The following is a 21,669-nucleotide window of genomic DNA, read 5'->3' as shown; positions in this document are numbered from 1 at the left end:
TCCCCAGATACTCCACCTGTAGGTGAGGTATGGGACTGCTCTTCTTCCAATTGACCGCAATCCCCACTTGGATCAATTTGGCTGTGTTTGCCCCTTCCCTGGACCTGGCCATGACTATGAGGTCGTAAAAGAAAACCCTCATACCATGGTCGCGAAGCGGCTGAAGCGTTGTGGCCACACATTTGCTGAACGTGCGTGGCAATAGGGAGTAGCCTAACGGTAGTCTGTTGTACTCGTAGGCTACCCCCTGGAAGGCAAAACGCAAATACTTTCTGTGCTTTGGAGCAATTTCGACATGAAAATAAGCGTCCTTCAGGTCTATGGTTGTGAACCAATCGCCCGGCTGCACTAGTTCCAGTAATTGTTTTACATATGGAACTTTTTGCAGGCAATGTGCTGATTCAGGCTGCGAAGATCCAGAATGGGTCTGAATTCTCCTGTCTTCTTGGGAACCAGGAAGTACATGGAGTAAAGCCTGTTTTCTCTGTCCTGAGAGTGCACAACAGAAGCTAAGAAGCTGTAGTACTCTCTGGTGGCCTACTCTGGTGCGTTCAAGGACTACTGAGGTCCTTGAACGCACCGCAGCACGCTCTCGGGGGGGCCGCGCACCCCGTCATAATGCCGTCTTCACACAGACGGTGAAATGCATCAATCGGAGTTATTACACTAGGCGAGGTGTGCTTTCTGACAACAACACGCCGGCCATAATGTTCCTGCACCCGCATAGCGCTTTGACAGCACTTCCTGCGGTTAATCACACTCACATGCGCGCGCCCACTGGCTGCCTCCTTTACTGGAGTTACAACTGGGGCGACGAGTGGGGAATTGTGTCTCATAATGGGTGCCCAATTAACATCGTATGAAACGGATCTTGCCGATTTCAGCGAGACATTATGGGGAAATGTGAAATTGTGGAGAGTGATGACTCTTACACTGGGATGAATGCAATCATTTTTATTGAATGCATTTTTCACACACATCACTCTAGAACTAGGGTTACAACACGTAACCCACCGTTCTTGCAACAGGGCCTGAATTTCTGTTGAAAGGAAACCTATCTCCTCCTAGATTATATATTTGCCTCTCTTACACCCCTGAATGGAGGAGGGACGCTGCAGAACTGGAGTGAGTACGTCGGGACACGCTGTGTCTGTGCGGCCCTGCACCCTTAGCGGTGGACTTCCATGGACGCCGGACGTGCCCGACAACGAGAAGTCCTCATCATCCTTCTCCCCGGCAAACGGAGCCATATAGCCTCGGCCATATCCTGGTCCCCCAAACACTCGAAGCAGAGGTGGTGGGGATCGGCGCCCGCTATTAAGCCAGGGCACGAAGGACAGGCCCGGGTCTCTAGAAGTGGCGACTCCATGAAGGTATGATAACTTCTTTCTTCTTCTTTCAAACGTTTTACTTTTCTCTGTCAGGTGTTGTCCTGCTCACTGAAGAGAAAAAGGATGACAGTCAGGAGGCGTAGCCACCTTATATACTGTGGGCCTGCGCGCGCATTCAGGTAGGCTCGCCCCGAAACTAAACTGCCGCAGATGCATGGTATCAGATCTAAGCAGGCTAAAGTCTATTGTTTAGGCAAGAATTTCATTTGTGACGTTTATTTCTCATGTTACGACAATCAAACAAACACGAACAATGGATTCAACAACCTCCCTTTCCCTGGTAAAGAACAAAAGCCTTTCCAGTGCCAATTCCTCCTCCACCTGTCTACCAATTAGTACCTATTTACCAGGTGCCTAAAGCTGCCTTCAGAACAAAAGCATTGACTTCTCAAATGACAAAAATAAGGACACTAAATAGTATTTAATATACTCCATACTAAACAGCAATACATTTCAATTACAACAATAACATTTTATGCTTTTTGCTATATTCAAGACAAACATGAAAAATATAAAAATAAAATAATACAATTCTAATATAAACAAAAATAAATTAAATCGAATTAAGTTATACACTTTCGTTTGAAATATATTTTGAAAATAATAACTATTACAAAAGTGTATGCAAAAAATAGTAATAGTTTAACATTTAGAATGTTCCTTTCCCCCTGATTCGGGGCACCTTATGGATGCATGACGCCATAACATTCACATTTAGCGTCTGGCCCACGGTCTGCCGTGAAGTCAAGTCAGGCCTGCAGCCAAGTGTGATAAATATGAGCCGAGGCCTCTAATCACCTTCGGGATAGGATTTTTATGGTCATGTCTCATGCTACTTCAAAGGAGACCTTGATGATAGGAAATGAATAAATAGTTGACACGAGTAACTGCAGTCAAACCACCAACACAGACAGAAAACAGACCTGTAGCATGGTCAGCTCTGAGGATAATTCCCAGAAGCAGTAGCTGGTTCACCTTTCTCTGAAAGCATCAACAAACACACGGTTGATTGACCATAACTTGTGTCTTTACACACACAACACACACACACACACACACAACACACACACAACACACACACACACACACACACACACACATTGCATTTGTGCCATATGTGACCTCCATGGTTCCTCCAGCCTGGTGACTGGGAAGTACAACGTTCAGTTAGACGCTTGACACCTAGACAGGCATAAATAAACACCAGTGGCCCCTTTTAACAGACACACACACACACACACACACACACACACACACACACACACACACACACACACACACACACACACACACACACACACACACACACACACACACACACACACACACACACACACACACATAGGTAAGTGGTTTCCGCAGCTGGTGGTTTCCTCCAGTTAGAGCAGGGGTCAGGCAGGTCAGAGGGATGTTGGAATAAACTGCGCTTCTCAGATTGTGAACTAAGATTAGTAGATAATTTAGGAATATCATCCGTCATGCAGTAGAAAGAATAAAGTCATTAAATAAACAGCATGTTTCTGGGGTACCAATTTCCCTCAGCTCTACCAAGTGTATTAGCCTGTTTTAAGCTTATGGTTTTGATGTAGCTCATAAATAAGATCAGGTGCTAGAGCTTTCAACTACCAAGCTCCGTTCCTCTGGAACCGACTTCCAGTGTTGATTAGGGAGGCAGACAGTGTCCACACATTTAAGACTAGGCTGAAGACTTTCCTATTTAGTACAGCGTACAGTTAGGACTGCTTTTAAACTCCCTTTTAAACATCCTCATGGACCCTTCATTTTATGGAATTGTAATCATTGTATTCTAACTGTATTTGTGTCACTGTGTTTTGCACCCATTCATTGGTATTTTCACATTTATCTTGGCATTTGTCTCTGGCATCTTGGCCCTCTAAGACAAATGTGTTTTGTGATATTGGGCTATATAAATACATTTGAATTGAATTGAATAACATCATTACGCTTTCGTTCCAGCAGACGGACAGACCAGAGTAGCTGGTGGACATCATTCTCTCTTGAGATACAGACATTTCCCATTTTCTGTATTCACTTTATAGGTGAATGAGCAAAGTGTTATCTACCTCATTCACTATAACAACTGTTTATGTTAAGTAAATGCTGTGTAAAATTGTCACTTTTACCCCTTTCCCAACAAAGCAGTTCCAGGGTCGGTTCGGAGCTAGTGCCAGATTAAGCACCGGTTCTTCCTGTTTCCATCTCAGCAGGGTCGGCTTTTGGTCCCGAAAACTTGTTCTTATCTGGCACCAATACCCTGTTCATCAAGAACCAAGAACCAAATTCGTCAGGCTTACGTCAGGTGATATCAACACATGGGGCTACACACTTTGCCATGTCATACTATCTGTCACGGTCTGTTTATTTTTCAGTTTTATTTTGAATTATTGTTTTCGACTGTTGCTCTTCTGTTTCTGCTTGCCCCCTCCAGCTGTGTCTAGTCTTGTGATTAGTCTTGTGTCTATATAGTCTTGTCTTCCCTTGTGCTCCTTATTGGGTTTGAGTGCAGCCGACGATACCGTTCCCTCTCTGTCCCCTCTCTGTTCCCTCTCTGTTCCCTCTCTGTCCCCTCTCTGTCCCCTCTCTGTCCCCTCTCTGTTCCCCTCTCTGTCCCCTCTCTGTCCCCTCTCTGTTCCCTCTCTGTTCCCTCTCTGTTCCCTCTCTGTTCCCTCTCTGTCCCCTCTCTGTTCCCTCTCTGTTCCCTCTCTGTCCCCTCTCTGTCCCCTCTCTGTTCCCTCTCTGTCCCCTCTCTGTCCCCTCTCTGTTCCCTCTCTGTCCCCTCTCTGTTCCCTCTCTGTCCCCTCTCTGTTCCCTCTCTGTCCCCTCTCTGTCCCCTCTCTGTCCCCTCTCTGTTCCCTCTCTGTTCCCTCTCTGTCCTCTCTCCCCTCCTGTTGGCGCCCGGGTCGACTCCTGCTCCCAGCCCTCCTGCCCGTCCTCCAGGGTGGTCCCGTGGTCCTGCTGCCAGTCTTCTGGAGGGGTACCGTCGTCCTCCAGGCCGCCCTCCAGAGGGGTCCCGCCGCCCTCCAGGCCACCCTCCAGCCCGGCCCCAAGAGTTTCTCAGCCGTTGCCTTCGCCCTTGTCCCCAGCCCCCAGAGTTCTCCAGCTGCTGCTGCGCTAGTTCTGCCTTGCCCCCCGGTCCGTCCGCCCTGGCTAGTATCAGAAACTTAAATAATATCGTTATGATGCCAAAGAGGGTCCGTTCAGACTGAAACACATCCACTTGGGGTTATGGGGTATATGCTTCAGTGGACGTTGCTTGTGTGACAGTCAGACAGTGATTAACTAGTTTCCTCTTCTCTCTACTCTCTACTTCCTGTGGACGAGCAGCGGTTTGAACCACATTGGTAGACAATGAATTGCTTCACTCTGGAGAAGAGTTCAAAGTTGGAGAAGTCTTTCTTTAATTTGATCTGGCTTCATACGATTGAGAGCCGTTCCCCATTGTTGTTGCTGTGAGCGGCGCGGCCGAGATAATCAGCGGCTTAAAGCACCAATCGGGCTATTGGCGGTGGAAACATAACTGAATCCAAAAAGGCGAACCAGTTTGGAACCAGAAGGGCACTAGCACGGAGCTGGAACTGGAACTGGTTTGGTGGGAAAGGGGTGTGAGTGCAGCTAGAAACATCATGAACGTCAAAGTTCAGTCACCAATCTCAGTGGTGTGTGTGTGTGTGTGTGTGTGTGTGTGTGTGTGTGTGTGTGTGTGTGTGTGTGTGTGTGTGTGTGTGTGTGTGTGTGTGTGTGTGTGTATGTGTATGTGTATGTGTATGTGTGTGTGTGTGTGTGTGTGTGTGTGTGTGTGTGTGTGTGTGTGTGTGTGTGTGTGATGAAATATTCACATGTGCTGTCCATCTAAATCCTTTTTAGAAAAATAGAAAAACGTACTTAACACTAGAACCGCCAATGGGTCAATTTTACCCGCAGCTGTTGATTGTATGTAACTTTTTTTCAATAAAATATTAAAGTCTCCCCGTCCGTGACTTTTCCTGAAAGTGTGTTATGTAGCACCCTCTGTTAAAAATTGTCAATATGAAGTCAGATTGAAAAAATCGCCAAAGAAATTGCCATTTATACCTATATCCGCCAGCGGGTAATATTTACCTCATAGAAAACGCAGCGTAAACATGACTACTGCAGTTCCTTATAGATAGAGAGATAGATTGAGAGAGAGATAGATAGATAGACAGACAGACAGACAGATAGATAGATAGATAGATAGATAGATAGATAGATAGAGATAGAGAGACAGATAGATAGATAGAGAGATAGAGAGAGAGAGAGATAGAGAGATAGATAGATAGATAGAGAGAGAGAGATAGAGAGAGAGAGAGAGAGAGAGAGAGATAGACAGATAGATAGTTATAGATAGATTGATGGATAGTTATAGATGGATAGAGAGAGAGATAGAGAGATTTGTACCTAAAAAATCTCACTGTTCTACATGATAAATAAAAGAACATTGTACCTTGAAAATCAATAGCGGGTAAATTTGACCCGTTGGCGGTTTTAGGTATACAGCGACCTCTGGCGGTTCTAGTGTTAAAGAATAACACACACAAAAACGCATTAGCTAACAAACACATACACTTTGGATGTTGATTTTGATGCATTTTCTAAATTGCTCACATCCTTGTTATAATACTTTCCTTCTGTAAGACACTAACAAAAATAACCTTCTCCTCCAAATTCGACACAGATTTCACAAGATTTAATTTGTCTCATGGCGGCCACATGAGATGAAATACAATTGCTTCTAATTGAAAACATTTTTTAAATGATGCTGACGCTCAGAAAAAGGCGCCACAGTCTGAGTCTTCAGCCTCAGGTTCAGCATTGTGCTTCTTTAATCATTTCGGTTTTCTTTTACTTTTCTAACCAAATAATACAATTGAGACTTGTGAATAAATGCCTTGAATGACTTGTTAAATGACTGTTATCAGCCAAATGTGTTGCTTCACTGTCGGTACATTTTCAGTGGTGTTCTGAATGACTTTACTGCAGCGTGTGAAGTACTCTGAACGTCTTCTGGTCTGGTTTCTGTATCAGCAGACTGTTGACTTTCTCTGAATGAGAGAAGTCAAACCAAGGGCATCACCTCCCTCCCAGTGTGCAAAACTGCAGCTTGGTGTTAGATAACTTTTATTCTCGCTCCCTTTGTACTGAAAGTTAACTCTTTGCCAGACATAAAACACACGATCCACTGCTGAGACTTCACAGGATTTATTCAACCTGGTTTACAAGGTGAGTCCTTTTTTCTTTTAGTTACTAAGTGTTTGGGAAACTGACACTGAACACTTGAGGGCGGCTGTGGCTGTGAGGAAGTGTGGTTGTGTTCCAATAGGAAGGTTTTTGGTTAAATCCCCAGCCCCTGCAGTCAACATGTCGATGTATCCTTGGGCAAGATACCTAACCCCAAGCTGCTCCTGCAGGCCAATGGTGTGTGTGTGTGTGTGTGTGTGTGTGTGTGTGTGTGTGTGTGTGTGTGTGTGTGTGTGTGTGTGTGTGTGTGTGAGTTTGTGTGTGTGAGTTTGTGAGTGTGTGTGTGAGTGTGTGAATATGGCAGCATCTGCCTACGTGAATGTGTGAATGCTGTATACACTGACAAGTGATGCGAAATAAAATCAGAAACATTCATCGCCTCGACATTACCTGAGTACAATTATGATCCCAGAAAGGTAAACCGTATGATACGATAATAATGTCAGATAATATATGATAATATAATTGTCAGATCATGCGTGAAATTGTTCTTGCATCACCGCAGCTCCATTTGCAACATCAACAAGAACACATATTAAGACACGGTACAAGGCAAACACACATTTAACAAAACATCACAATCACTGAGAGAAACATGCTCAAGACCCTCTAACGTACATTTAACCTGGGATTTAGCTCTGTATTTGATTTGATGATTGACTGGTGCACAAAGGAGTGCTTCAGTCTAACCTTATAAATCACAGGACCCTGTATCTCTGATTTGATGGAAACAATTCATATCCACAGTTTAATCCATAGCTGATGATGTTGGTCAGCCTCACTATGTTATTATGGTATGCTGATTCATAGAGTTTCTCACAGGGTGGACCACTAGTCTTTGAGCAGATCTTCAACTGGTGGAGCAGTTTAAAGCGGTAGACAAACACTTGTACCATGTAGTACTGCAATATTGTAGTGTATTGCAAATATGATCTGACAATAGACCACCACCATGTTTCCTGAAGCCACCCTGAGGAGGAACTTAAAGTGTTCAACTCTACTCAGTAACTCCACTGTCAGTGTGTTTCAACCACCCAACACTGTAGTGGTGTGAGATGTAATGGTCATTGTGGCCTGTAGGGGGCGCTAGCAGAGCTTCAGAGCGGTTTTAACAGAACAGGAGCAGAGATCCAAACATCAGACTGTTTTAAGGACACTTCAGGAGAATGCTCCTCTAATGTGGACACTAACTTGTTATAGAGCATCACTGCAGTGCATAGTGTGTGAGGACCTTTTGATAGACTGGCCTGTAGTCTGACTGATGCCCCTGTTGATGTGAGCTATGTTTATTGGTAAACTCCACACATGATGTAGAGTAAATGTGAGTAAAGTCACTTTTTGTGCATCTCTGCTCACACTGTTTGTCTCCGGCTGAACGTGCTGTCTTGCTCTGGTATTTATGTGCAGTTGTGTCTTTGTGCTGCCCTTTGAGCACACCAAGACACCGTGCCACTGCAACCCACCAACCACCCCCCCCCCCTCCCGCCCGCTGCAGTATAGTACAGTAGAAGGGCGACAGAAGGAGATGTGAGGCGATAGCCCCCTTTTTTTAAGGCAGAAAAAGACCCCAATTGTGTCTGAGCGCCCTCCTCTCCCTCGCCTCGCATGCCTGTGGAAGAGCAAAGAAAAGAGAGAAAGACATTTAGAGAAAGGGAGAGGGAGAGAGGGAAGGCTGGTTCGCTGTGCAGCTGCTCCTGCCGAGGCCTTTGGATTACATCAGAGTGGCCGAGAAGAAAAGAACGAGAGGAGAGAGGGAGAGAGGAGCGGGGGGGCACCCACAGGAGGGTGTGAGGCACACTCCACAAATCAGACTTCTCTTTTTCATGCTCTCTCTATCCCGCTCCCTTTCTCTCTGAATCTCTCTATCAAGGGTTGTCGTGGAGCGGCCCTCCACAGAGCTATCATTGTTATCAGACTGAAGAGGACGCACACACACACACACACACACACACACACACACACCACACACACACACACACACACACACACACACACACACACACACACACACACACACACACACACACACACACATTTTATTTCCTTTTTAATTTAAAAGCAAACACTGAAATGTTCACATTCTATATACTTTGAATGTTTTTCAAATAAAAACGTAACATCTCCTTCCTGCTGCTTTGACAGTGCCCTCATGCTCCTCTGTGAAGGCTTCCACTAGAGGGGGGGACCTGCCAGGACTCCATTCAACCCAAAGACCATTTATATCCTGTAATATAACACTTGTGAAGGCAACATTTCTATACATGTTCTGAGTGACTGCACTTAAAGACGAGGTTGTTATGGACAGGGGCCGTGATTTGTTTAAATGAGGATATGGCCCCCTCTGATCATCCCTCCTCCAAGACTTTTGTGTTGGGTAGAGATGGAAAACAGAGACCCTCATGCCTGGTCTGTGTGGAGGGTACATGCTTGTTGGATTGTTGGTTGGGAATGAAAATAATGTCAGCCTTCCCAAGTACAACTTCATAGAAATGTGGGGGGGAACAGGACACTGTCAACTTGTAGTTTAAGAGCTTTTCCCTTTGCTCCGTAGTTTAAAAGCAGTTCAGTTTATTTATACCTGTGTGTATTTGTACTGTATGTGTATATAACAGAGTGGAAAACTGAATTCCCCCTAAGGGGATCAATAAAGGTTAATCTTCTTCTAGTCTTTAAATATGTGTTACACACTCAGACACAAAAAGGACTTCCAGGCGTGCAGGAGTTTGAAATAAATTCCTTTTAGTTTGTTTGTTCTGAAATACACCAACACAAGCTCATCACTGCAACATGGCTGCATATTGTCACGGTTTAATAAGTGATTACTCAGCATTAACATTTGTTCACATTCTCGAACTTACATTAAACATAACATATTATAAAGTGTACTTTAACCCACCAACTGACATTATTCAGCACACATACACACCTTGCTTTTTAGCTACAGGTGGTTACACTACAGGAATTAGTTCATATTATTGTATGCAATACTGCTGGTTGGTACACTTTCACATACATTACACAACCTTTCATCACTTTAGCTCACCTGAAATATACAAAGCACATCACTGCATCGTAGCTGCATTCTCTCGGCATGGTCCAATAAATGATGTCTTTACTTCTTCTGCATTTCACCTAAAGGACCACGTCCCTCTGTACCTGTGTGAGCTTTACTCCTTGCAACTATAACTTCACTACTAAATATTAAAGTTGCCATACAACAACATAGAAAGTGCTTTAGCAATATTATACAGTTTCATGTCCATTACCAGGCCCAAAATGACTGTGGGTCCCACATATGGAAGTACAGCAACAAGCTTCAGATGAAGTGTCCAGTCATTTAACAGCATTTTAAACCTGTTGGGAAAATACTGAATGTCCTCTTCCAACATGAGAGTAACATGCTAACAAAGGTATCCCAACTGTAGCTGTGTACATGACAGGATGTATGATTACCTAGAAGAGCATCAGGACTGTTTTAGGCATATGATAGCTATGTGATTAACATGATGATTCAGCCTCTATGGAGATAGACATATGACAAGCATGATCTTTCTGACGTGGAGCTAATCTGAAGTAAACATTGAATACTGCTTTCTATTCCTCCATCTTGTGACTGTGTAACTCCCTCTCTTGGATATCAGCATGTGAAGGACACTGTTCAGGAACTAGTTGATGCTCTGTATGTGATGACTACTTCCATTCTGGAGAGGATCAGAAATACATGGATCCTGAGATTGAAGCTCAAGCCGGTGAGTGATATTTTTCTAACAAAACCCATATGTCCTTTTCATTGGTTTGTGACTGCAAAGACACAGAAACACAAGGAGTGGTTGTAGAGATGCAGCAGGAGGAGGTATTTTACCACTGCCTTCGGAACAGCTACAATGATGCCTTAAGAGAATATCAGATGACACATCATACGGACACTGATAGATATCACGATTCATCTTTGTGCTCCTGTTCTACAGGTTGTAGGTTGGAGCATGTTCTCGGGGCTCTGGTGGTGGTGCTGCTGGTCCTCCTCGTGTATAGGCGTTAAGTGTGTGTCTCTGATGGCCATCATCAGCTGCAGGAGCCACTCTGGGCGCCATTACATTACACTGTAAAAATATTCACCGTGAATTCACAATAAATACTTGGCCAAATTTTGCATGACTTTCACAGTAAGATTCACAGCAATTTACTGTGAATGTCTTCACAGTAATGTATTGTAATTTCACACCCATGATATTACAATACATTGCTGTGAATGTCTTCACAGTAATGTATTGTAATTTCACACCCATGATATTACAATACATTGCTGTGAATGCATGGGCGTAGGAAGCATCCTGAATGTGGGGGGGACATTTTTAACGGGGGGTGTGGGGGCGAAAAAAATATATAGATTTCCTGTATTCTGGTGCATTTTAACAGGTGGTTTGATACTTTTATGTGGCTATACTAGCATGAGGGAAATGATGGGTACATTTTGTAATTTCATCCAGTAGTAAAGAAAGGAAACATATTTGATTATTAATTCAGAGCTGTCTTTGAATTAATAAAAAGCAGTTTAAATGCCCATTTTTTGTACATTTATATACAACAATACATATTTGTGAGTGCATTGAGAGATATTGTTGTGGAGAGTCATTTATATATAAATCGCAAAATACATTTGTGAATCCTTCTGTGAGCATTTATTAATATTGAGACTGATCTGACTCCATAGGGATGTTAAGTTCACCTAGGAATGGTATCATTGACTTAAATGTTCAAATAAATGTTGCTCTTCTGTCTATATTGGTCATATGATGCCCCTTGACTGAAATGTTTCCTGTTCAATATCCCCACTGATTTCCTTAAAATCCTGGGATGAGAGTCCACATCACAATTTACTCTCAACTGTCATTTCCCTTTCATCACTCACCTCAGCAATGGACCTCTCTCCACTGTCCCTGTATTCTGCCTCTGACTCACTCTCAAGTGCCTAGATGTCAAGAGAGGTGGCGAAGTGATAATTATTTATTGAGCAGTATACTCTTTCACATTGAATCATAACAAGTCATACTGAATGTAAATACAACTGACTCTAAAGTAAGTCCCAGTCTGTGACATTGGACATTTTGAAGACTCAAAGTCCCAAGCAGTAGGTAGAATATTAGCTAGTCTATGTAATATGCACAGAAAATAAATAGTTAACTGAATACTGGGATGGAAATAGCCTATAAGCACTCAGTAAAACATAAACACACACAAAAAGCTTCTGAATGATAAGAAGTATAATTAAAACATAATGCACATTACCATTTTGAGAGAGAGTACCTAAGTTAAAGAACTCAGAAAAGAATCTCTTATCGAACTGAGGCTCCAGTAAAACACACTGACTGTGTCTCTACATGGACATCAGTAAACCGTTTGAGGATTATCCCGGTTATGATCATATTGGGGATATGGTGTTTACATGAGCACAGAGAGATCGGGTTATTCATGTTCCCTGTTTACATGATAAATACTAGTAACCTGGCATTTCGATGCCTTTTCTCATCTAAACTATTCAGTATTTGTATCTCTCTATCATGACATAAAGACGAAACTCCTCTCCAGAAGTGAGACGCCGCCATCACTGTTAACTGATTAACTGTTACCAGCTGATGACTTACTTTCCTCTTCTTTGACATTTTTTTTCTTATGTCCATGTTGTCTGGGGGAGAAAACATATCAAACCAAGAGATCGTCAGCTTTGATTTTTGCTGTATTAACCATTTCCTGAACATTTGGTGTGTGTGCCTTACCTCCGCTACCGGCATCGCTTCATCCAACAGATCTGAGCTGTCCAACTATGACAACACTCCTTGAACATGCGCGCGCTATGTGAGAATCTGCCTTGGTACAAAGTAGCAGTGAAAACATGGTACGGAGTTTCATTGATTTGGGCATTCTCTCAATAAGCAAGTGGAATGGATTTCATTTGATAGTGAAGCACTGACACAGCGCTCTACAAAGTGCGGCGAGTGGATAGACCGATTCACGGACTTTCCGCATAGTAAAAGTGGGGGGGTCTAAACTAATCATTTGAAAAAGTGGGGGGGACTTGTCCCCCCCACATATAATGGCTGCGACGCCCATGTGTGAATGTCTTCAATGACTAAGGAATTTGTCACAAACGAGCTGAGGACCAAAATGCAAAACACGGGGAAACCAGGGATAGTCTGTAACCAGCTTTATTGAAGGCAATAACTGGTAGGAGACGAAAAGGCAGGTAGTAGGCAAAGGGCTGGTCGGGGACAGGCGAGGGTTCCAGGAGAAGGCAAGACGGGAGTCGCAGGTACAGACCGGGTCAGGGAGCAGGCGTGGCAGAATAGTCCGGGTACAGGCAGGGTCAGGAATCAGGCGAGGCAGGCAGGTCAGGGACAGGCAGGGTCGGAACCGGGAGAGCAATCTGGGAAGTAATGCTGGAAAGACTGGCATGCTGCAAAGTACGATCTGGCACTGAGGTGAGAGTGAAGTGGGCCTATATACTACTGGAGCTGATGGGTGTAACAGAGTGAAAGAGAGACAGGGTGTGGCTACCAGGTGACTAAGGAATGTTAATGCAGAAAATAGGTGAGTGAGAAAGCAGACTGTGACAGAATTACTGTGATATTACAGTATGTTACTGGGGAATTACATCATTTTGTTGTACATGCATTACAACAAGGGCCTGTACTTTTACATTTCTATTGTGAAAGCAATGCAGGAGTTGCCAGTAATTTACTGTGAATTTACAATGTGTACTGTGAAAGTAATGCAGATGAGTAGCCAGCAATTTACTGTCAATTTACAATGATAGACGTGCATAACTGTACTCCCCAGCTCCGGTACTTCCTGGAGGAAGCTCATACAATGGTTTCCTGTCAAATACTATTGGATGACGTGACTAATCACGTCATCCACATACAGCAAGCAAAAATGCACAAAAAGCATCTCACCCGTGAGTCCAGTTGGGTCAAATCAAATAGGCTACACTGTAAAAAAGAAAACTGCCAAACAAAAACCCTTAAATGAAAGTAAAATACTTTCACTGAAATAAAGTGCTAAAGCAATTAATAAACAGGAATTGTCCTTAAAGATTTTACAGGAAAACACTGTAGTGTTACAGATGTTTCCTCTCTTTTCAAAATCCATTGTCTTAAAATGTTACATTCAAATACCTTAAATAAAGTTCTGATGAGAAAAACTGTTTTTTACATTTTTTTTATTAGATTTTTATGATCAAACACAAAAGTAAATACAGAACCTAAAGTTCTACAGGTAGAATACTGTTATTTTACAGCTTTTTTCTAACATTTTCCAATCAAAGACGTTCAATAAAAAGACAGCACAAAATGTTCTGTAGGGAACAATTACTATAAAAATGTTAAAACTTAAAATATAAAAATATTTGTAGAATTATACAACCATTAATGAATACAGCATTTAATATTTAAACATCTACTTATAAACAGTATAAACAAAAAGTAAGTTTAATTTTTTAAGATTACTTTGAAACATTCTCAACTGAAAATAACAGAAATTACAAAATGGCGACATATGTTCACATTGTCCATTTGAAGGAGCAGTGTGCAGGATTGAGTACGTCTAACAATGGTAGGTTCCAACCAATGGATAACTTGTTCACTCACCCTCCTATCCCAAGTTTGTAGGAGAATGTATATTGGCTGCAAAAAACTTGATCAATCATGTTTCCTCTGTCCATTCTGCGCTTCTGTAGACGTGGCAGTGCAACCTAGAGGACAAAAAGACAACAATTAGTAAACCATAATGATGAATGTTATTATCAGCAGCTGCCAATAGATCCCCCATCTTGTATGATGGACCTTTGAAGCAGGGTTGGAAACTTAAACACACTATTGATTGTAAAACAGTTCTTGATGGCATCCCAAGGGAATTGATCAAATGCTAAACCCCTTCCAGAAAAAACAACTTTCTAATACCTTAGAAACTACAACTAGGCGCTGGCACGAATGCAATGCTTCAGCTTCCTACAACTTTAAAGCTGTGTGGATGTGGCTCTATGAAGAGTTGTTCATATTTTTCTCATTCATTTCATAAGTTTAGAAGCGGGGAACATAGTCTAACAACAGTTAGCTTTTGTTAATGTTACCTCGAGCCAAACTTGAGAGACTTGTTTCTGAAATCCCTTTCTCTTAAAGTGAATAAATAAAAAAACAAACAATGGAGCTTACCCTAAAACTAACCACTGGATTGCTTGTCTAACATGACCTAGTCCATAAATGAGGCAAGGGTGGGAACAATCAAACGCACTCTCGCAGGCACTGCGTGTTAGCGAAGTACAACTGGGATTTCGAAGAGGAAGATATGCTTGGTCAATTCTTAATAAAAAAGCAAAAGTAACAAATTGAGCACTTGAGTTTTCATTAGCAGCGCTTAGCTACAGCTGCGGAGCTTCGGTCAATACCGCTAACAGTCTATTTCCTTAAAATGGTACATATCGCTGAATCTATATTTTCATCTTCAGTTGATGAAATCTGCATAATGTCCCTGTACAATAAGATTCGAGCATTTTGTAATCCAGTGAGGAAATTCAAGACCAGTAAATATTGATTGATTAAACAACACTGAATACAATTGTAGGGTTTTCTTCAAACTCAGACTCTCTGCTGCGGCTGTACCTCAAAAGACAAAACAATTGTCTGATGATCTTTGTTGAAAAAGGTCTGATTGTCCTGTACATGTACAATGTGGGGTATTTTTAAATACTTTACTAAACCACATTGAATATTATGTTAGACACAAGTTATTACTCACATATCAAAGTCTTTTCATCTGCAAGATGGAAGAATAGCTGGGTGCTGCCTGGAGAAACTGATGAGGAACACAGGCTGGCGTCAGCAGCTTTCCACACAGCCATCACATCTTCTCTTCCATAGTCTTTACTGTCCACTGGTGCTCTGTCAAAAGAGTGAACATCACAGCTGTCATGTTAACCCTTTGTTACACAACATACAACCAACATGCGTCAAAAGTGACCCGAATTAGTTTTAATTGTAAATATCTTTGCAATAAATTACTTTAATCATTCAGGATTCCAGGTATTCCTCAATTGACCTGTTTTGGATCAACACCAAATTTTAATTTTTCCTTTCTTACTTTTTGAATACAAATCATGTTTGTATCACTACATTTCACAACATGGGTAAAAAATGATCCGTATTATTTTGCTATGTTATTTCATGCATGGCTGAGTGTTTCTTTACTATACATTTTCAAATCTATTCCTTTAGTCATTAATATTCAAAGTATTAATTAAATGCCTTGTTTTTGATTACCACAAATCATTATTTTCATTCTCCCGTTCTTAAATGATGAACTAAAATAGTTTAGGCCAAGTGTGATAAAAATGCAAAAAAAAAGACATACTATAATTTTAGCAGTGATTTGGACCAAGCATGTATGATGTAGTAATACAAAAACTATGTTAGTTCACAGTGTGACATTAGCTAGTCATGTTAGCTTGTAATATATAGAGCAGAGCTAACTAGCAAGTTAGCTAAACGTTAGCGGTTAGCCGTTTATGCTATGCTAGCTGTAACTAGAACATAACTATAACTATAACTGAACATTAACTAACTGGATACCACTGTAAGAAAGCTGTGAAACTTTACAATAAACTTGGCGACAACACTGTGACACCCCGCTGCATGTTTATGTGTAATTCTCCCGTGTTGGAGATGAGAGGGTGGCGCAGCAGCACTGCAATAAGCTGTAAACTAACGTTAGCTGCCACCTGTTAAGCCCGGTTTCCCGGGCGCAACATCTTGCAAGAAACAGCATCTCAGGGCTTCTTAACATTTAACAACCTATTAATCATAACGGGAAGAAACTCAGCTAACCAGAAGAAGAAACGTAACCTTAAATAAAAAATAAAACATTCACAAACTAAGGATATTCTAAATACATGTTTAACTCCATTACAGTCGCAGGACTCACCAGATCTCAAGTCTTCTGTTCTTTGTTGACGACGTCCCGATGCTCATATTTAACGTGTAGATGTAAAACGATCCCGATATTAATCCATAAACTCCTGCAGCAGAAATACAGGAGACCCGCTCAAACTGACGTGGATGTTTCAAATGTGAACGACAGGCGCAGACAGTTCTCATTGGCAGGTTTCTTCGATGACGTTTATATTAACCAATCAGGAGTGTTGTGGACTCATTCCAAACATGCCTGACTTGTCTGCCGTGTTTGGCTGAATTCTATTTCAAGTGCCGTAGCTCTGGCTGTCGGCCAGAATCCGAAAACCATGCATTATACTGCATGTAAGACTATAACTAACCCTTATTACTGTATATTGACCAATGGGAAAAAAAACACAGCAACATAACACATAAATAAAACAAGGATAACTGTGACTTATTGTTGAGTAAATAACAGTGTGTGTTTTAAACCTTGGTCCTCCCTGCAGAGATTTCTCCACTTTCTATGATTTTTTTTTTTTTTTAATGATATTGTCAACTGTAGATGTTTACAATATAGTAAGTTAGGAATTTCATGAAAACATATTTATTTACTTTTGTTTCAACATTGGATATTTTGTGTTTGTGGTGGATTCAATCGAATATTGAGAAAATGATTTATGTAAAAATGTTTGACACTTTTTTTTTACAGTTTCATGTGTAGGTACCTTAAAATTACAAATAAATATCTTAAAGTCTTATAATAGTAATACACTTTTATATTACGAGGAGTTACATATTTAATTGCAGATAATAATTTTTATTTTACATACATCTGCATGTATTTTCTGAAAGTGCAAAAATACTGTAAATATGATATAGTAAATTTACTTTAAAAAAAAATGAAATAAATGTTATTTGTTGTTGTCAAAATACTTAAAATAATGTTTTGGGTTGTTAATTTATAGTTCATATCTGTAATTTTACGCGATTTTGCAAGTTATTTAAAAAAACATAATTACTATAAAAAAATAATTATTTCCTGTAAAATTAGGATCTTTTTTTACAGTGTATAGAATGTCTCAGTTCAAATCTTCCAGACGGTTTGAGAAGTAGGCTATGCTGCAGGACACACGCCGGTTAGAATAGTCTATTCTGCACATGTGCAATGCTGCACAATTCAAATTTTACAGTAATGGGTTGTGCTATTACAGATGATTTTGAGTACAGTGCTTTACTGTGAAATAATAGTTAAATAATGTCAAATCCAATTTTACTGTAGTTTTATAGATATTTTGTTGTGATATTACAGGGGCTTTTTATTACAATATTTCTCTGTAATATGATACTCTTAAATGCTGTGAAATCCTTGCAATGTTTACAATGTTGTTGTGATATTACAGAGGATTTTGATTGCAGTATTTTATTGTGAAATAATAGTTAAATGCTGTGAAATCCAAGGATACAGTCCTTTTTACATGTATTTGTTGGGATATTACAGGGGGCCTTGATTACAATATGTCACTGTAAAATAATACTGTTAAATGTAGTGAAATGCTGGTAAATGTTTACAGTGTACATTACATGCTACTTGTTAGACGCTTTTATCCAAAGTGACTTACATACTCAATACTGTGGGCAATCCCCACAGGAGCAACTTGGGGTGAAGTGTCTCAGGGACACAACGACATGCTGACTGCAGTGGGGTTTGAACCTGTGACCCCCTGATCCGAACACCAACGCACAACCCACTGCACCACACGCCTCCCCGCCATAGATGAGCAGAGCATGTGTCATCCACCAGCTGTGTGTGTTTCATCCAAACATACCCCAAAACATGTTCTTGGCATATCTGTTAATGTGACAAAATTGCCTCACATAATGTATAAATAAAATGTCATTTTTGAGCCCTTTAATTCACACATTCAGGAGATATATTCACCTGTAGTGGCCATTCTTTGCATTTGATCTTTATTCGGCAGCAGCAGCGATAACGATAATATGATTGTCAGAACAAGTGTCTCCATTTGCAACAAAGCATAAGGACTAGAAAAAAGGGGCAAACTGCATGTGCTGCTATGTACACTGTGAAATACTACCAACAAGAACTATATATGTCATCAAATTTTAGTCTGATAGATTATACATCTGTTAACTGTTGGAGTTACCATAGGGTAAGTGACTGTTTTTTTTCTTTCAAAAAGGAACTTACAATAGGCCTACATTTTAGTTTATATTGGCTACTGCCCTGTTCTAACATTCATGCCTCTACTGACGAACAGAGAACACCAGTAAATGTTCCTTTGCTGCCACTGAGAGAAAACAACATTTGAATGTTCACACCTTTGAACATGTGGGCATTTTGTTCTAGAAGAAAATCTTGAATCATGAATATTAAATAGATAATAGAAATATGGTTTTCTTAGTCGTTTTCATCCAGCATTTGAGTGTACACGTTGCCTGATAATCCTCTGCATGAATGCTCCAAATGAGTGAGAAAACGTATGACCATTGCAGTTATAAATCTTGACATCTTGATGACAACTCGACAAACATCCATCGAGGAAGACAGTGAGATGCGGCTGAAATCTCTGAAGCAGCTAGCAAGTAGAACTTTGCTCGAGTTCTTCAATATTTTGAGGAGGATTGATACCCTACTATCATGTCTGTGTGTTAAATACTGAGCTTTAGCGTAAGGAATAAAAAAAAGGGGGGGGGGAATTATGAAATGTAATTTCATAATTCTGTTGTTCTTTTGTTATTAAAATATTAGGCTGTTGAACATTGTTCGTTATCACAGTACTGTGCAGTGTACTTCCACCACCACAAATACCATGCAGCAGACTTTACTCATGGGTAAGGAAGCTGTGTGGAGAAGTTACTCTCTCATTCACTAAAAGTCTTCTCAATGGCTCTAACAAGGAAAGCAAAAAACTGTTCTTGTGAATCAGGGAAAAATATTTGTTTTGTGTTGAACCAACAGGTATGGATGAGGAGATGTGTTTGGAATGTGGTGGACAGATGTCAACATAAAGGTGGGGGGGTGGGGTGTTGCAGGAGGGATGGGGGGGGGGGGGGGTCAGAGAATGGCCCCTGCTCTTTGAAAGTGAATTTCCTTCCCTGCAGCTACAGATTACCAGGCCCTTCAATGCTAATGGTAGCTACAAATGGCCATAGATAAGACTTGGAGCACAGAGGGAGGTTAGCTTAAAACAGGCTGCTGTTATTCTCATCTGCACTCGTCTCTCACTTTTGTTTCCTGCTTGTGTTTTATCAAGCTTTTGGTTGATCACTCACACTTTTAATCACTTCATAAAACTTAACTTGTGAAAATGTAAAAAGCAATAACTCCAGAAGACAAAGGCTGAAACACAAAGGAGGAGCCAGCAGAGATCCAGCAGTGACAGGCTTTGTCAGTATGCATGTGAATCGTTCTCATCGCAATGTAATGGTTGCTGCACTCAGGCTGCTTTTACACGGGAACGTTTGCGTTTATGCACAGTATGCGTTTTAAAAAAAGACTTCCGTTCACATGCATTCGTTTCATTTAACGTGTCTGTTCAAACGAGACCCCTGGAAACGCTGTAGTACATATGTACACATTCCGCCACAAAATACACCAAAAGCAGCGAAGAAGACCCCGGAGCAGCCCCGCAGCAATGTTGCCATGGCTACCCTTCTGTTTATCCCCGCGGTGGATTTAGCAACAGTAGTTCATGTAATTCTCCATGTCCACTTGTTGCTGATGGTTGTGGTAGAGGAGCGGTAGATTTTGCACTAACATCTGTAGCATGGTCGAACTGTAGATGTTGTACTAACATCTGTAGCATGGTCAGTAGCAGTAGCACTAGCAGTAGCTACTGACAGTAGCTACTGGCCATGCTACAGCAGTGAGCAGCAGAGGTGGGGAGAGGTGGGGCTATCGTTATTTTTTCAGGAAATATTCGTATAGAGGCGATTACACGGACTCGTTTGACCCCCCAGAGAGTTTCGTTTGCAAATCTATCCACCTTGGGACCCGTTATCGTTTGTGGGGTCCGTTTGTTACGGCCTCGTGTAAATAATAGGGCTATACGTAAGAGAAACTATGCAGATACAAGCCGTTTCGTTCTCGTGTAAATGTGGCCTAAGTCTGTGTATGTTATTGTTCATTATCTAGAAGTGTTGTGTTTGATTTTGAAGATAGACTGTGGCAAAGCGAGAGTCAGTTCGGTATATGTCTTTGCAGTTGAAGTTAATCAGAAAGTGTTGTATAATTTCAGATCATTTTAAATAAAGTGAACTCAAAGATTTAGTCACAAACAAAACAAAACATACTTACTTTGGTTTTATGTCCTTAAATAATTATGACTTTTTTCTTAATATTAACTGCTGCTACTCTCAGACACAGAACGTTGGTAAATGAACTGAATTTGGATGTGTTCATTAGCTGTGATCAGTGTTTACAGGACTCTAAAGTAGACACATATTTAGAGTGCTCTTACTAAAGGGTTATAACAGATTGTCTATAGGAGATTTAATTGCCCCCTTTTATTATTATAATTATTTGTTCTTTCTATACACACAGCAATGGGGCTATGTGGGACCCAAACAATCAGGAAGTAATAACCTGAGATCCTGCCTGAACCATCATGCCAGGTGTGCTTGTTTGGTGATTGTTTCGGATGGAATATGCAAACTATTTATGTAAATGTTTGTCAAATCTGTGTCTGGGTGAATAAACCTTATCATATGTAATAATATCTTTAGTACATTTCTTGAAAAATATACTCCAATTAAATAATAATTTCAATGTTTATGTTAATTACTTATCATTTAAATCTACCAAAAGGTGATGAATATACTTGAACATGAGTAATTTTGGACAGCTTTCAACTCTCAGCAAACAGCCCTCTGCACACACACACACACACACACACACACACACACACACACACACACACACACACACACACACACACACACACACACACACACACACACACACACACACACACACACACACACACACACCACACACACACACACACACACACCACACACACACACACACACACACA

The sequence above is a fragment of the Trematomus bernacchii genome, unplaced genomic scaffold, assembly GCF_902827165.1.
Source record: "Trematomus bernacchii unplaced genomic scaffold, fTreBer1.1, whole genome shotgun sequence".
In the NCBI taxonomy this organism is placed as follows: Eukaryota; Metazoa; Chordata; class Actinopteri; order Perciformes; family Nototheniidae; genus Trematomus; species Trematomus bernacchii.
The sequence above is the reverse complement of the archived record's forward strand: the minus strand, read 5'-3'. Positions refer to the sequence as shown.